The 17820-nt window shown below is 40.9% G+C and overlaps 1 long non-coding RNA gene across 1 annotated transcript; it reads left to right on the top strand.

Moving 5' to 3' along the window:
- The first annotated feature begins 8059 nt into the window (after window positions 1–8059).
- On the top strand, window positions 8060–16547 carry LOC120437940. Its single transcript, XR_005611517.1, has 3 exons — window positions 8060–8124; window positions 8209–8310; window positions 16491–16547. It is a non-coding gene; the product is annotated as an uncharacterized LOC120437940 (long non-coding RNA).
- The last annotated feature ends 1273 nt before the right edge of the window (window positions 16548–17820 follow it).

The following is a 17820-nucleotide window of genomic DNA, read 5'->3' as shown; positions in this document are numbered from 1 at the left end:
TTTTTTTTTGCTGGGAGTTTGCAACCCTATTAGTTAGGTTGCTTAATATTTCTGCTAAGTACTCTTTAAAATACCAGAATAGGGAGGATGGAGTAGGTTTAAGTTTATTAGATTGATCAGTGTTGCTGAACTATGAAATATTTTGGGTGCAGTGTATTTTTTACATACAGGTATAACAGAATAGCTTTAGTGTTGTTGTTTATTTAAACTTGAGTATGAACTTATACAAAATGCAGCAAGATATTAAGAAAACAGTTTTATTGATTAAAAAACACACTATATCGGATTCATATCGGTATCGGCAGATATCCAAATTTATGATATCGGTATCGGTATCGGACATAAAAAAGTGGTATCGTGCCATCTCTAATTTTTTGTCTGCTTATTTAGTTGGTTTTTGTTTTTTTGTTTTTTGCCCTTTATCCCGTCCCTCTTCTCCACTGTTTTTTCCCCCTCTTTCTTTCTTTCTCCCTTTTCTTTTCCTCATTCAAGTCCGTCCCGTATCTAGCAAGTGAAAATAAAAAAAATAAAATAAACAATAAAAGGTGAATTAAATAGACCATTACTGCAAGGCTGGGAAGGTCCATTTGGTAAAGTAAATCCGTTGGGCATATTTCTTCACCTTTAGACAATAATTATGATGGCAAAAGAGCCAAACCGGATAGGTCAAAAAAAAAAAAAAAAGGAAAAGCCAGTGGTTAGAGAAGTTTTTTCTTTTTTTTGGGGGGGGGGGGTCATGTTTACATGTGCCGCTGGTGAGAGTGTCAGATTTCTTTATTTGTAAAAGAAATATAATCAGAGCTCTGGAAAATGACTGAAGTCTGTGTTGGTTGCTTTTCTGTCATCTGGTCCCCTTCACATTACTTTTCAACCACTACAGACCCATAAAAAATGGAATAATATGATCTACCAAAGCATTATACAATTTACAAGAAACTGTTGAACTTTTGTCTACTGACACGTTATCAGAGTTATCAGTGGCTCTTTTATGGTGGGGTGATACAGGCAGAAGAGAAAGTGAAAGGTTATTTTAAGAGCAAACTTATACACGTCTCCTTAAATCCATTTAGTCCACAGAGATAAGATTATATGAAATGGGTTGTACCATTTTATGGTGCCCTGATAAAGAATTTGAAAAGTGAAAGAATTTTTCCAGCAAATGAGATAAGTATACGTCAATATGTGGTGACATTTTATAGAAGGGTAATAAAAGAAAGACAGAGTAATGAATGATTTCAGGTCCAGTGATGCTTTGTGTTATTTTTATCATTGAACTTGGTTGCGATGGTAGTTCATCTGGTGGCCATCACATGGTTATACAACAGGAGAAAAATGAATGAATCACCATTGTACTCCCCATAGTGGCCTGAGCTTATAAAAAATGAGTAAACCGTAAACTTCAACCATTTAAAATATAGAAATCACAGTGATAGTGGCAGAGTACAAAACAGAATGTAGATCATAAGGACTAGTATGTGTTATTATTATAAACCAAATGCATGGCATTCAGAGGCAGCTGTGTAAAAGTTTAAATCCCAACTCTTTAATCACAGTGACAGTGACCACATATAGGAAGACTGGCAGTGAGTCAAGCAACTGAAATGGTGGACAGAGCAAAAACACTATGAAGAGTCAAAGGGTCATGCACAGAAAAATCAAAAGACTATTTTGGTTGGTGCTTATTTTATAAGACCCATCTTTCATTGCCACAAAGTTAGTAGTTTATGAAAGTATAAAAGAACAACATAGTATAAATAATACTCCTCTTAAACTTCATGTAACACCGGATAGAGTGTATACAAACATCAAGTACTCTTATACAGCCACTGCCCTCCCCTATGTTAGGAACTCTGACCACTTGGCTTTTATGCTCACACCAGCTTACAAACCCAGAGTGCAGCAGGAAAAGCCAGTGGTTAGAGAAGTTAGACTTTTGCCACCAGGGGCAAATTCAGCACTGATAGACTGCTTCTAGATCACTCAGTGGGATATCTTCAGAGAGGTTGCAATATATCACAGTGTTACTGACCTTCAGGAATACTCTGTCTGCCACTGGCTACATTAGTATGTGTACAGATGATGTGACAGTGGTCAAAACCATCAAGAGGGAAGGCAACCACAAACTGTAGCTAACCAGAAAGGTCCATTCTCTAGTGGTAGCTTGGAAGAAAGCTTTTAAATCTATTACACTGATTTACAGAGAAAAAAACCAACAACCTCTGGCTAAGCAGGTGGCACAACACAGAAGAGCTAACTTTTCAGACCAGGACTCTGCAGTCCATTTATTCTTACACACATTATTCACACCTTTTTCCTCATTATTCTTCACACTCACTTTTCAGAGCACACCTTTTGATCATGTAGTGATGGAAAATCTTTATGAAAAATCAAATTTTTCATAAAATTGTAATTACTCCTGTGAAAGACCCCATAACGGATATCAAAACATGGATTTAGTCAAGAAAGGTCCAAAGTCTAACACATATAAAGTTTGAATGATGTTTGTGTAATCGAGAATTGCCAAGCGAGAGGGCTCCAAATTGGGAAATTTACAGGCCGTGTGTCCACTGACCTGTAAAGGTAGAGTAGGAATGATTTCAGGTCCAGTGATGCTTTTTTTTAAAGTTTTATTTTTATCATTGAACCTTGTTGATGGGGATGTACACATCGTGGACAGGGAGGAACGCTGGTTCGAGCGGGAAGTCAAGGAGGCCATTCACATGAAAATTGAAAGACCATCTCCGCATGGAGGGGGCCTCAGAGTACATCAAGACGATCATTATTTACCCTGGAGAAATAGTTTGTTGCTTTCATAGAAAGTCCTCCGTAAAGCCAGAACATCTTACTATTCGTCACTGATTGAAGAAAATAAGAACAACCCTAGGTCTCTCTAAAGCACTGTAACCACACTGACAAAAACTTAGAGCTCTGTTGAGCCAACCATCCCTTTAACGTTAACTAGTAATGACTTCTTGAACTCCTTCACAAATAAAATTTCAATCATTAGAGAAAGAATTACCAATTATCATCTCACAGATGTAATATTATCTACAGCTACGTTTACCATTGATATTGTCTGTCATTGAACGACTGGCGACCCGTAGCCCTGACCCCCATCGTGAGCAAATGCTTCGAGAAGCTGGTCAGGGACTTCATCTGCTCCGCACTACCCGACTCACTGGACCCTCTACAGTTCGCATACCGCCACAACAGGTCCACTGATGATGCCATAGCCCTGACACTCCATGCTGCCCTGTCACACCTGGAGAAGAGAGACACGTATGTGAGAATGCTGTTTGTAGATTACAGCTCAGCATTCAACACCATCGTTCGCTCCAAGCTGGACAGGAAACTGCAGGATCTAGGACTGAGCAGCTCCCTCTGCAGCTGGATCCTTAACTTCCTGTCTGACAGACGCCAAGTGGTCAGACTGGGCAGCACCACCTCATCCCCATCACACTGAACACTGGTGCTCCACAGGGGTGTGTACTGAGCCCTCTCCTGTACTCACTCTACACCACGACTGCTGCGGCCACTAGAAACTCCAACATCATTGTGAAGTTTGCGGACGACACTACAGTGGTGGGTCTTATCACCAACGGTGATGAGACGGCCTACAGGGAGGAGGTCAGCGCCTGACCCACTGGTGTCAAGACAACCATCTCACCCTCAACGTCGCAAAGACAAAGGAGTTGATAGTGGACTTCAGGAGGTGCAGAGGAGTACACACCCCATCACCATCAACGGCGCCGCTGTGGAGAGAGTGAGCAGCTTCCGCTTCCTTGGTGTACATCTGGCTGAGGATCTTACGTGGTCAGGACACATAAACAAAACAGTGAAGAAGGCAGCAGCAGCGCCTCTTCTTTCTCAGGAGACTGAAAAGATTTGGCATGAGCCCCGCATCCTCAGGACCTTCTATCGCTGTGCCATTGAGAGCATCCTCACTGGATGCATCACCACCTGGTACGGCAACAGCACCGCTACAACCGCAAAGCTCTCCAGAGAGTGGTGCGGTGTGCTGAACGGATAATTGAGGTGAGCTTCCCTCCCTCCAAGACATCTACAGGAAGCGGTGCCTGAGGAAAGCGGGAGGATCATCAAGGACTCCAGTCACCCCAGCCATAAACTGTTCAGACTACTTCCATCAGGAAGGAGGTTCTGCAGCATCCGGTCCCGAACCAGCAGACTGAGAGACAGCTTTTTCCACCAGGCCATCAGACTGCTGAACACTTCATAGACACCTCACCCTCACTACTGGAACTTCAACATTATGCACTCCATACTGTACATTAATGCCACTGTTTTGCACATACCTACCTCTGTATATTTTATATTTTATATATCTTATTTTATTGTTTACTCTATTTCATTTGTAAAACATGTATATACACACTCACACACACACACACACACACACGTAGAAAAACATATTTAGTATACACGTTCAGTAATGTATATACCTTTATATATGGTACATATATTTATTACTTTTTAGATTAACCATTTTTATATTTTGCTTGTTGCACGTTATTGTATTTTGCACAACTCTGTTGCTTGTGAAGCTTGCACACAAGAATTTCACTCGCATGTACTGTACCAGTGTACCTGCACATGTGATGTGACAATAAAGGTGATTTGATTTGATTTGATTTGAAGATTCTCAGTCATCCAGGTGATCGTAGTCAAAGGAGTTTGCAAAGAAAAGCGTCTGGACTTCTTTAAGTTGCTTGAAAAGCAAGCTAAATTATACCGCGATATGGATTTTAGGCCATATCGCCCAGCCCTAACTCCCAATTTATTTACAACATTTGAAACATGCAGTGTAGCTCAGTCAAAACACCCCAAGGCCAAGTGAATGTGCTGAGAGGGAGAAGATGATGATTAATGATTTATTTAAACTCATAACTGGGCGCAGCAGCTGAGCTTTGACCTGTGAGCTGCAGCTTAAGCCTCTTTTATGGTTCAGTGTTTAATGTGTAAACTGTTTATCACTGCAGAGACGCCTACAGGCTATCTACTGTTCAAAAGTGTATTGTTATATACAGTGTGGCAGCTGACCTTTGACCTGTGAGCTTCAGCCTCTTTGCTGGTGTAAAGTGTTTAATGCTCATCTATTGAAGCCTGCAGACACACCCACATCATCTGATTTATTTTCAGGGATGTTTTCAGTGTGTTGGAGTTGGAGCAGAAACCTATTGCAAGTTAATGATTGATCAAATTAATATCACATACGGTGCAGCAGCTGACCTTTGACCTGTGAGCTTCAGAGTCTTTGCTGGTGTGAAGTGTTTAGTGTGACTTCAGCCTGCAGACACAGAGGACTGGTGACAGAGAAGAAGCAGAGGATTTTCTCTGTTTCTACACAGACCTGGTCCAGACAGCAGAGCTGCAGAGTGAAGACGTTCATGGGAAGAAGCTGAGTAAGTGCAACGTCCTCTTTGAATCCTGGATCAGGAAGTGAAGCCGGTGAATGTTTGGTGTTTCTGTCTTTGACTCAGTCTGCTGTCACTTTTTTTAGAGAGAAAAGGAGATTTTAGATTAACTGGTGTTGCTGCAGCACTAAAGGACAGTAGTAGGTGACCGCGCTGATACCTGTTTATAATTTCACCAAAGCTAATAAACTGTTGGCAAAATTTTCTTGTTTTCAGAGGTAAACAGAGGTGAGAGGAGCAGATAATAAGGATTAAATATTATGCTGAATGACAAAATTCTGCTAGTCTGTGACGTACCTCCCAGCAGCATCACCTCATTTCTTTGACCTTTAACATGAGTTAGCTTAGCTAGCAGAGCAGCTATCTCTGCTGCCTGTCATGTGACTGAGTCACATGCAGGCAGTGGACTTGTTAGCATAGCTAGCAGACTGAAAGAGGCTAGCAAACTGTGTGAACACTTTGTAAGAGGTGAGCAGTAAAGAGAAGGATAAGGAGCTCCTCCAAATGTTGATAATGCACTTAACCTGAATTTACTGCTTGTTACATTATATGTGATGTTCAGTCGAAAACAATTACTTAAATTAACATTATTATTATTATTATTGTTAGTATTAGTATTATTATTTGTTTATTATTCCTAACATGGCTCTATACTGTAGTGGTTTGCACATTTGATCTGAGGTTATTGTGTCCCTGCAAATTCAACAATGCGCCTCAATGCAAAGCATCAAACAAATATTTTTATTATCAAGTCATTCGACCTACTGGATGAATCACCGTAGCTCTGACAGTAATGCACACTCATTTTATTTGGTAGTCACCTTGTAAGTGCAAGCTTTAAACTCTCATGGATGAGTAAAACTCATTAGAAACACCAGCGAGCAGTGATTGAATAACAGGTCTGACAGCAGCAGCAGGGACGATGCTGTCATAGTTTAATGTGGAGTCTGTCTGCACTCACAGTGAAGAGCAAAGAAAAGAACTTTAATGGTTCTGGGTCCCTTTGACCCAGCACTTTGCAGCATCTGGACTTCTGTAAGTTGCGTGAAGATCTTTCACCATTATATTTGGGTCCTACCCTGTCTGCATTACGCAGCCAGTTCAAGACTAACATTTTTCTAGTTTCCCAAACAGTGAATCAGTGTGTGTGTGTAACCCGTTCAAGTGTTACGCCTGTTGTTGTTGTGTTCTGGCGTGAAAGTAAGAGGCAGCAGACAGTACTGGGTCTTTGGCTCTTTACTGCACATCTGCAACACAGAAATAAGGGTCTGATCTGTGTGTGTCATGCGTCTGCCAGTACACCTCTCCTCCGGCCATGCTGAAAGGAGCTGTGCCTGCAACTTCATTAACACTACAATAATATAATAAATCAAATACAACAAATTCTTTTAAAACATTAACTTAAGCTCTGAAAAACAAAAAGCACAAAATAAATAATATGTCACTGAAAAATCATCAGAAACAACTTATAAGAACAATAAACAAAATAATTCAAAAACAAATAAACAGTCAGATAAATACAATTCAATAACCAGGACCCAATATTCTAATGCTTATAATTCAAACACTACACTTCAGTACAATCATATTAATAACCGCCATCCAACAGGCAATACAACACTGTATTTATAAAAACGATTAATGAAAGACTGCATCTCCAAAACATAAGAACATCTCCATACCTGCAACACAGAAATACGAGTCTGATCTGTGTGTGTGTCACGTGTCTGCCAGTACACCTCTCCTGACGAAGGAAAAAAGAGTGCACGCTGTTAAAAAAAACTGCCGCGAGTACGCTCACAAGCCGCTAGCGATCAGGCTAACTTAGCATGCTAGCATTTCAGCTGCGTTCTAGGCTAAAATTCAATAAAAAAGTATATTAGCAAACTCCGCCCTCCACAAAACTTATCCCGAACGAATCTCTTATTGACAAACAAAAATGCTGCGGTTCGGCTGTATTCACATTGCAGCTTGGGCTCTGAACAAACTTTAATTAGCAGAGAGCAACGTGGCAGTGACTTACCTCCGGCCATGCTGAAAGGAGCTGTGACCGGGGCACACATGCACGCGCCTACGTCACCACGCAGCGCACACAGACTCAGATCACACAGGCAGGAGAGTGAGATGCAAAACGAAATATTTAATTAAATAAAGGGTGTTTTGGGTGAAATTCACAAGTATTTAACACATATGTTACATGTGCAGTTCTCTGCAAACTCAGCAGGAAGAATTAGTGTGAAGCTTTAACTCTGCTGATCCTCTTTGAATCATGGATCAGCTGAAATGTTTAAAATGTTGTTCACACGTGTTGGACTGACTGAAGCTTCCAGTCACAGTGAATCAGTGTGTGTCAGTGAATGCATCGTGTGTGCTTCACGGCTCCATCTAGTGGACTGATAATAGAGCAGCTGATGGCAGCTTCCTCTGCCTCACACTGCTGTCTGACTGCATTCAGCTGACACTGAGATGAAGCAGGAAAGAAGCAGCTGATATTTGGACAGCACACATGATGGAAAGGAGGATTTCAGCTGATGTGCACATGAATGATTTGTGTTTCCTCTGCAGGTGAAGCTAGAAAGTGTGTGTGAGCTGAATTGAGCAGCATGGATCAGTGTGAGGACAGAGAGGAGGGAGTCCCTCCCTCTAAAAGCACTCTGTATGGGGAACATGAGAGCCAGACCAAAGCTCAGAGGTGAGATGACCATCTCTAACTGTCCATGACTCTTCTCCATGTCACAGCTCAGCACTCACATCACTGCTCCATCATTATTCACAGGAACCCACCTGGACCTCCACCCAGCTCTGTGTCCTGTAAGAGTGACGCGTCTAAAGATGAAGTTATTTACTTTAAATCAGGCGTGTGTCGTCCTGCAGAGAGGTAATGTGTGTGTAAATGTTGTTGTGTGTTTGTGAATAAATCCTCCATCATGTTTAATGTCAGCTCTGTTTCACACACATGTTCATATGTGCAGCGGTGTGTGTTGGAGTGTTTCCACACACACAGCAGATACTCAGAGATTATTTTAGGAAGGGGAGATGTTCTCAAACTCTGTCCTAAAACTCTTCCCTCAGTCTGATCCCCACTTCCTGCTCCTCAGCAGTGCTGCTGTTTTCATGAACCAGGACAGAAATGAACTGAACTGTTGTTTCCTCATCAGCTTCTTTCTGTCTGCTGAATCTGTAGTGAATCAAAGTGAAACGTGTGAAAATGCAGCTGTTAATGATCCAGTTTGTTAGATGAACGTGTGAATGTTGCAGTGTGCTGTTAAACAGTAACACAGTAACTGTGACGTGTCCTGATCTGACAGTAGATCATGTTTGTGTTCTTGGTCACATGACACAGGTCAGCTGTTCACACAGAGTTCTGACTGTGCTGATCTCACAGTGACAACAAGTTTGTTCCACGGTGTTGATGCTGAAGCAGTGAAACACAGTCCTGTGTTTGAATCCTGACCTTTGACCCTGTAACAGTCATTTATTCTCTGGTCTGAGGGTCTCAGCTTTCTAAAGATGCTCTGAGATATAAAGTGCAGCTGTAACATGTAGAGATTTGATTAAACTGCATTCTGCAGTGAACGTGAAGCTGCTGCAGTGATGTGTTCACTGTCCTCAGTGTGTGTAGGAGCTTTGCTGCTGTGTGTTGTACTGACTGTAGACGAGACACTGCTGCATCATTTAGGCCTGAACACACTGAGCTGCAATCATGTGATCAGGAGGACATGAGAGTGTGGATCAGCTGATCAGGAGCATTGATGGGACTCTAGAAACCTTTGTAACCTGTACAAATGAGACTGAACTAGACTTCTGTTTGCTGCTTAACGTTCACATGCTGATCAAAGTTGAGCTCAGATTTCTATCAGAGTTTTCACTCAGTTATTAGTTGTTCAAGGAGGAGAGATGAGATTAAAAATCTGATCAGGACCAACAAAAGGCCTTTGGCTGTTTCTCAACACTCAAGTACTCACGTTCTTGGTGGAGATGGCACCACACCACTGTTTTATGTCCGACAGTGATATGAATCCAATATAGTTTAAACTGATTTTGTGTTATTTTTAATTAAATGTCTTACTGCATTTTGTATAAGTTCATAAACAAAAATAAAAAAACCCAAAAAACTAAACATTAAAGCGATTCTATTACACCTGTATGCAAAAAATTCACTGCACCCAAAATATTTCCCAGTTCAGTGATACTGATCCTTTGAAACTTTTAGCAGAACTTTAAATCCAAGTATTTAAAGTAAAATTCAAAAAGCCATTTAAAATGCAATTTATGCAGATTTCAAAAAGTCTTTGGTTTTTGCAATATCAGCTCAAAATCATGTTTATATTTAACAACTTAACAAATGTTTAAGTTGTAAAGCTGAACATAAACAGACATCCAGAGTTTAAAGCAGGACAAATAAATGCAAACTTTTATCAGGATGGATGTCAATGTGAGCTGTTTGTATCACATTTAACCTGAGATTGAATTTTGTGTTTTTGTCCAACCATGAAACTGTTCAGCAGCAACACTGCGTTTTGTAAAACCTGAGTCTATCATCGTACGGTCAGACTTAGCAATGACAGTGCACAGACATCTGAGCTCCGTATATCGTTTGTTAAGCTTAAAGTACCAACATTCACAGATGAACTTACACACTTGCTTTACTTCTCTGGGATGCCGGTTTGGCAGCACGTAGCGAGGCTCCAGGTGCTTTAAGTGTGAAGTAACTCCAGTAACAACACAGAGCGAACACCATCCCCACAGACACAGCGGCCAGGGAGGCAGAAGAACAGCACATCAAGAAGGCCCTGAGTAAATGTGGTTATCCCAGCTGGACTTTTGTCAAAGCTGGGAAGGCACCTAAAGAAAGCTCCAGCCGATCCAGGAGAGAAGGACAACCGCTGCCCAGGCGAAAACCTGTAGTGATCCCATATGTGTCAGGAGTATCGGAACAGTTGAGACGCATTTTTCTAAACACGGGTCTCTGTGGCTTTTAAACCCCAAAATACGCTGCGCCAAAAACTGGTCCACCCCAAGGATCGGGTCCCCGACACAAACAGAGTAACATAGTACGCGCTGTTAAGTGCCAGGAGGATTGCCAGGATTTATACATCGGGAAACCAAACAACCTCTAGCGAAGCGGATGGCACAACACAGAAGAGCAACCTCATCAGGCCAGGACTCTGCAGTCTATTTACACCTACAGGCCAGTGGACACTCTTTCAACGATGAGGATGTACACATCCTGGACAGGGAAGAACGCTGGTTTGAGCGCGGAGTCAAGGAGGCCATTTACGTGAAGAGGGAAAGACCATCTCTGAATCGAGGAGGGGGCCTAAGGGTACATCTTTCGCCATCTTACAATGCTGTGATTGCAGCCATTCCCCAACTCTCTGTGAATGGTACTCATGGCCATTGATCAGTGTTCTTTGATCAGTGGGTTTTGGTCAGTGATTGTTGATCAATGGTCATGAGAATTTGCATAATTATGATTAAGGAACTGACCTCACAGCCCATTGTTCCTTCAGTGGGCTGATTCAGTCATTATGCAAATGTACTGTTTATAAGGTTTGGGGAAACCTGCAGTCAGCTGAGACTGAAGAAGTCAAATCAAAATCAAATCAAATCAAATCACCTTTATTGTCACGTCACATGTGCAGGTACACTGGTACAGTACATGCGAGTGAAATTCTTGTGTGCGAGCTTCACAAGCAACAGAGTTGTGCAAAATACAATAACGTGCAACAAGCAAAATATAAAAATGGTTAATCTAAAAAGTAATAAATATATGTACCATATATAAAGGTATATACATTACTGAATGTGTATACTAAATATGTTTTTCTACGTGTGTGTGTGTGTGTGTGAGTGTGTATATACATGTTTTACAAATGAAATAGAGTAAACAATAAAATAAGATATATAAAATATAAAATATACAGAGGTAGGTATGTGCAAAACAGTGGCATTAATGTACAGTATGGAGTGCATAATGTTGAAGTTCCAGTAGTGAGGGTGAGGTGTCTATGACGTGTTCAGCAGTCTGATGGCCTGGTGGAAAAAGCTGTCACTTGGATGAGTGACGAAACGTTTCTCCCACAAAACGCTACGTCCAGATGAACAGATTCAACTTTTGGAGAAGTAACTCCAGACCGCCGACAGGTCTCGCACACAACAGCCGCTCAGTCACGTGACGCACACTGCTTTGACGTGCTGAGAGGTGCTTTATTCATGTTTATTGATCGGGTTACATTTTTTCTTTCTCTCCGATATCCGATCCAGTAATTTAAATCTGATCTTGGTAGTCCAGACTTTGTAAGTTCACATACAAGTCCGGACTTCCCAAGAACACGAGAACTCAGTGTGATCGTTTTACAACAGGAACAGCAGTGTACTTGATGACATCTCTGTTCTAAAGGTTTTACTGCCATCCCCCCTTAATTTAACTGTGATTAATATTTGCAATAGAAATTATACATGGTTATTTAAGAAAGAAAGAGAATTTTAAAAATCTTAAGCACTTTGGCAAAATGCATTTTACATATGATCTGTTTCATAATGTCTAATAAGCTTCATACATTTAAGCACAATCACTACACGACAGAAACACAAGCTTCACCTCTCTATTAATAAACACAGCACACATGTATGTGTGAATAGAAGGAAACAGGTGAGATGTTAGAGCGCTTTTATTTTAGTAAACACTCAGACCTACAACAGACAGTTGCTGGGGTTTGGAAGAGAACTGAACTAATATTTCAAATCTCATCTGATCATTGTTGGACCTTCAGGATCTCCACGTGTTAACATGCTGTTTTTGTTTCCTCCTGAATTTAAATATGTTTACTGTTAGATTTAATTCAGAGTCAGCTGTTTAAATGAGAACAGCACATTTTACATCAGGGGAAATATTCAGGGTCAAATATACTGACAGCTCTCCAAGTATGACTTTAAAATGAAACCGTCCGGTTATGAAGCTGAACTTTAATCTGAGCCAAACCAATTTACTCAGGAACAATTCAAACACACAAATAATTTAAAAGTTATCAAAGTGACTTGTATATCATGTTTGCTGCAAACACATCAAGCACCTGTATTTGTAAGTTAAGTTCAAACACAGTAAATGAGTGAAATAAAGTCTGATGCTCTGTGAAGTGGATGATATAAATTGTCATATCCGCATCAACATTTTGATGAATTATGTTCAAAACATGTAAATCTCTCAGAAGCATGTGAAATGATAAACCGACTGAAGCACTACTGGACTCTGCATTACCCATAATGCCAAAGGGCCTCAGACATGGGGACAAAGATGGATGGAAACTTATTTTACATTTTTTTTTTTTATATTCAACCAAAGTAACAAACCAAAAAAAATCATTTCATATTTACATCTATAAACAAACACTCACAGCACTGCTGTGGTCACACCCACGTGTCATGTTTTAATAATATTTTCATATATATTTGTTTGAAAGTAAGTTCTTTACTAGATGGGTTAATATGATCATTTTAGTTTGAAATTCATGCTTTTATTTTGAAACAGGAATCTGCAATGTGTTAACATACAGAAATGTGGGGTGTCTGTGTTAATAAGTACTGACGCACAGCAACACTGGGTTTGTTCATGTTTCTAATTACTTAAATGACTGATAATACATTTTGTTGAACAGAGTTTATGTGTAGCTGTTAGCTAGTGACATCACATAGTCAATCAGCTGAGCTGTAGTAGTGTCATTACAGTATTTCAGTTTCCTGTGACTCACAGCCTCATTTGATGTGATGCTGGAGCTATGAAAGATAATCTGCCTCATACATGTGACATAAAGAGTTAATTTGATGTCATGTTATAGTTTATGTGTGTGCAGGAGAAATGTTCTTTTACTTTAACATTTTCATTTTATGGTGGTAATATTTTGTTTTAGCTCTTCTGGTGTCTTCACCTAAAGTTTCAATGAACCACATGTCTAACAAAGTTTCTGTGACACATCAGTTTTAGAGAGCGTCATTCAGCCCGAGATGCTACACCCACAGGCTGTGTCACATGACCTCTGCTCCGTATTTACAAAAGTATTCGGATTGAACTTTTCCACATTTTGTCACATTACAGCCACAAACATGAATCAATTTTATTGGAATTCCACGTGAAAGACCAATACAAAGTGGTGTACACGTGAGAAGTGGAACGAAAATCATACATGATTCCAAGCATTTTTTACAAATAAATAACTGCAAAGTGGGGTGTGCGTAATTATTCAGCCCCCTGAGTCAATACTTTGTAGAAACACCTTTTGCTGCAATTACAGCTGCCAGTCTTTTAGGGTATGTCTCTACCAGCTTTGCACATCTACAGACTGAAATCCTTGCCCATTCTTCTTTGCAAAACAGCTCCAGCTCAGTCAGATTAGATGGACAGCATTTGTGAACAGCAGTTTTCAGATCTTGCCATAGATTCTCGATTGGATTTAGATCTGGACTTTGACTGGGCCATTCTAACACATGGATATCTTTTGTTTTAAACCATTCCATTGTTGCCCTGGCTTTATGTTTAGATTGCCAAGATTGCCCTGTATTTGGCTCCATCCATCTTCCCATCAACTCTGACCAGCTTCCCTGTCCCTGCTGAAGAGAAGCACCACCAGAGCATGATGCTGCCACCACCATATTTGACAGTGGGGATGGTGTGTTCAGAGTGATGTGCAGTGTTAGTTTTCTGCCACACATAGCGTTTTGCATTTTGGTCTCATCTGACCAGAGCACCTTCTTCCACATGTTTGCTGTGTCCCCCACATGGCTTGTGGCAAACTGCAAATGGGACTTCTTATGGTTTTCTTCTTCTTCTTTCACGTGGAATTCCAATAAAATTGATTAATGTTTGGGGCTCTAATGTGACAAAATGTGGAAAAGTTCAAGGGGGCCGAATACTTTTGCAAGCTGTGTGTCCTTAAAGAGTGACCAGTCTAAAGTTGAACCCATGAGTTTTGAAGTCCAGCCTCTGTCTGCCGCAGAGAGGTGAGCTGTTAGTAACATGAACTCTTTGATTTAACTGCTTGATGTTGTTGGATATAAACTGCAGTGCAAATGTGTCATTCCCTCTGTCCCATTTAAACTGTCTCTTAAAAACAAGCCTTTGGTTTCTAATAGGGCTGGGTTTCAATTATTGATTTTCCGATTAAAATCAATTTTAGCTTCTATAAAGTGATATCGATCCATCCATCTTCTTCCGCTTTATCCAGGGCAGGGTCGCGGGGGCAGCAGCCTAAGCAGAGAAGCCCAGACCTCCCTCTCCCCAGCCACCTCCTCCAGCTTATCCTGGGGGAACACCAAGGCGTTCCCAGATATCGATTCATTAAAACCTGAATTGGCTTTTAAATATAAATGTATTTTAACACAAATGCCAGAATCTCAGGCTAAAGCTCACAAAACTGTTTCAACAACCACCAAACAGCTAAAACCTCCTGATGCTTAATCGACGTAACCGACTTTAATTTAATGCACGTGTAAAACAAATTCACAGAAATCAATTATTTTTCTATAATAATTAAATAGATTCAACATCTTTCTTCAACAGAACTGCAGACTGCACAGATCGTATCTTCCCAAAGGAAAAAGTACTATAGCTTACTAGGGTATATTAGACTTAATAGTTACTATATACAGTAATGGACTTCTATACATTTTACATCAGATGAAAACTTTGGTTGTAAGATTCAGATAGTTATTTATTAAAAAGTAGACATGAGAATAAGAAAGAAAAGTATTTCTTTGTGCCCCCTTTTCCCTGTTCATGCCCTACCTGGCCCCCTGGCTAAACTTTACTAGACCCGCCCTGCACAGTTACCAGCTGTCAGCTGCGTAGAAAAGGATCCTGTAGAGAGTAATATTAAATAAATTCTAACAACAGCTTATCAAAGCTTAAACCTGCTGCTGTTGATTATTATTTCATCTTTCTGGTCCGAAGTGGGCGATAAACAAACAAGAGAGACGGACTCGCGACAGAAAAGACGATCATGGTGACACACACTGCTCCGACGTGCTACGGTTATGAGCCGAGTTACGCCATGTCGCAAGTTCTATGAGATGCTTTTGTGATATTTAATGGATCGGATTACATTTTTTATTTCTCTCCGATATCCGATCCAGTAATTTCGGTCAGTATCGGACCGATACCGACACGTAATATCAGATGATGCTGAGATCTGTGGACCGAACTCCACCTTCATACCAACTTTATACAATCTAATATCAAGACAGCATAAACCGTTTACTGTCAGTGTAGAGGATGGAAATCAGCCAGGACCACTCATGAAACATCTGCTCACATCTGGTTGGATTCAGTTGTGTCCATCCACAGAGAGCAGCAGGTCAGCTGATCACAGCCTGTACACTAAGAACATCTACTGGAGCTCTCAGTAGAAATGATTGTGAGTGTGATACTTTTCCCCACACTGAGCCACTACAGCTGCCATTACGGTTCCACACCTGCTGAATCCACTTTAACCTCTGACTCTTCTTATTTTCCTGTTTAGGTGTGGCAGCAACAGAAAACTTTTTTTTCTGTTCAACATAACGGATTCAAGCTGAATACATTCATTAGACTGAAATAAAGTTTGGATTCCAATATAATTAGAATAGCCTGTAGCAACTCATTTGAAGTATGTTTATTCACTAACACTGAAAACAAACCAGTGTGGCCCACTGGTCCTGCAGCAACAGCCTCTGATGTTAACTGGCAGCTCTTTATAGACTGCTGGTAGTTGGACCTTAATCCATTCCATTACCTGGGCTTACATACTAAACTAAACACGCTTCTGATCTAATAGCCTTTATTAATGCTAAGTATATACTGTAGACATAATTACAGTTGATTAAATATAATATTTTCCCTCTTGGCTTACAGACTACAATTTTGCAATAAAACTAATATGGCTATTCAGTCCCCTCTTCAATCAGTTGGTGCTACTGGCAACCTTAAATTGCACTAAGGATTGCTGGGGACTATTTTGGCTGGAATAGGAGAAACCTTCTTGATCTGTTCTGTGTTTGATCTAATCCTTCATGGTTCCTCCACAGAGTGGACCAGCAGAGCTCAGAGGTTCGCAGTGGTCAGTCTGCCCAGCAGCATCAAACACAGCTGGACTCCATATTTATGGTCTGTACATGTACAACAACTACTGTTACATCTATTCTGTTCACAGTCATCTCCATGCTGCTCTTTGTAGACCAGTGGATTGTCAGTGTGTCCAACATGGATCTGATGTTTGGCTCCATGATTTCAGTCAGATTGGCTCATTCATAAATATTCTGTTCCAGCTGCTGGAGGACAACATCATCACTTTTGTGAAGAACGAGCTGAAGAAGATCCAGAAGGTTCTGAGTCCAGATTACCCAGAATGCTTAGAGAGTCAGAGGAACAGCAGCAGAGAGGCATTTGTGAAGATCACAGTGGACTTCCTGAGGAGAATGAAGCAGGAGGAGCTGGCTAAACGTCTGCAGAGACGTAAGAGGATTTATCTAAAGATTTAAGCTGCTGGATAAATGAGACATTTACTGATGTCTTATGAGATGATGTTTTAAAGATTCATTCTTTTGGAATTAAGTGTTTGTTTCTACTTTCAAAAGATATTCTACATATTTCTTCTCTTTCAGAACTTCCAGCTGCAGTTTGTCATCGTAACCTTAAATCCACCCTGAAGAAGAAGTTCCAGTGTGTGTTTGAGGGCATCGCTAAAGCAGGAAACCCAACCCTTCTGAATCAGATCTACACAGAGCTCTACATCACAGAGGGAGGGACTGCAGAGGTCAATGATGAACATGAGGTCAGACAGATTGAAACAGCATCCAGGAAACCAGACAAACCTGAAACAACAATCAGACAAGAAGACATCTTTAAAGCCTCACCTGGAAGAGATGAACCAATCAGAACAGTGCTGACAAAGGGAGTGGCTGGCATTGGGAAAACAGTCTTAACACAGAAATACACCCTGGACTGGGCTGAAGACAAAGCCAACCAGGACATCCAGTTCATATTTCCATTCACTTTCAGAGAGCTGAATGTGCTGAAAGAGGAAAAGTTCAGCTTGGTGGAACTTGTTCATCACTTCTTTACTGAAACCAAAGAAGCAGGAATCTGCAGCTTTGAAGACTCCAGGTTGTGTTCATCTTTGATGGTCTGGATGAGTGTCGACTTCCTCTGGACTTCCACAAAACTACAATCCTGACTGACCCTAGAAAGTCCACCTCAGTGGATGTGCTGCTGATAAACTTCATCAGGGGGAAACTGCTTCCCTCTGCTCACCTCTGGATAACCACACGACCTGCAGCAGCCAATCAGATCCCTGCTGACTGTGTTGGCATGGTGACAGAGGTCAGAGGGTTCACTGACCCACAGAAGGAGGAGTAC

Source organism: Oreochromis aureus, linkage group 3 (assembly GCF_013358895.1).
Source record: "Oreochromis aureus strain Israel breed Guangdong linkage group 3, ZZ_aureus, whole genome shotgun sequence".
Classification (NCBI taxonomy): Eukaryota; Metazoa; Chordata; class Actinopteri; order Cichliformes; family Cichlidae; genus Oreochromis; species Oreochromis aureus.
This window is presented reverse-complemented; position numbering and strand designations above follow the sequence as displayed.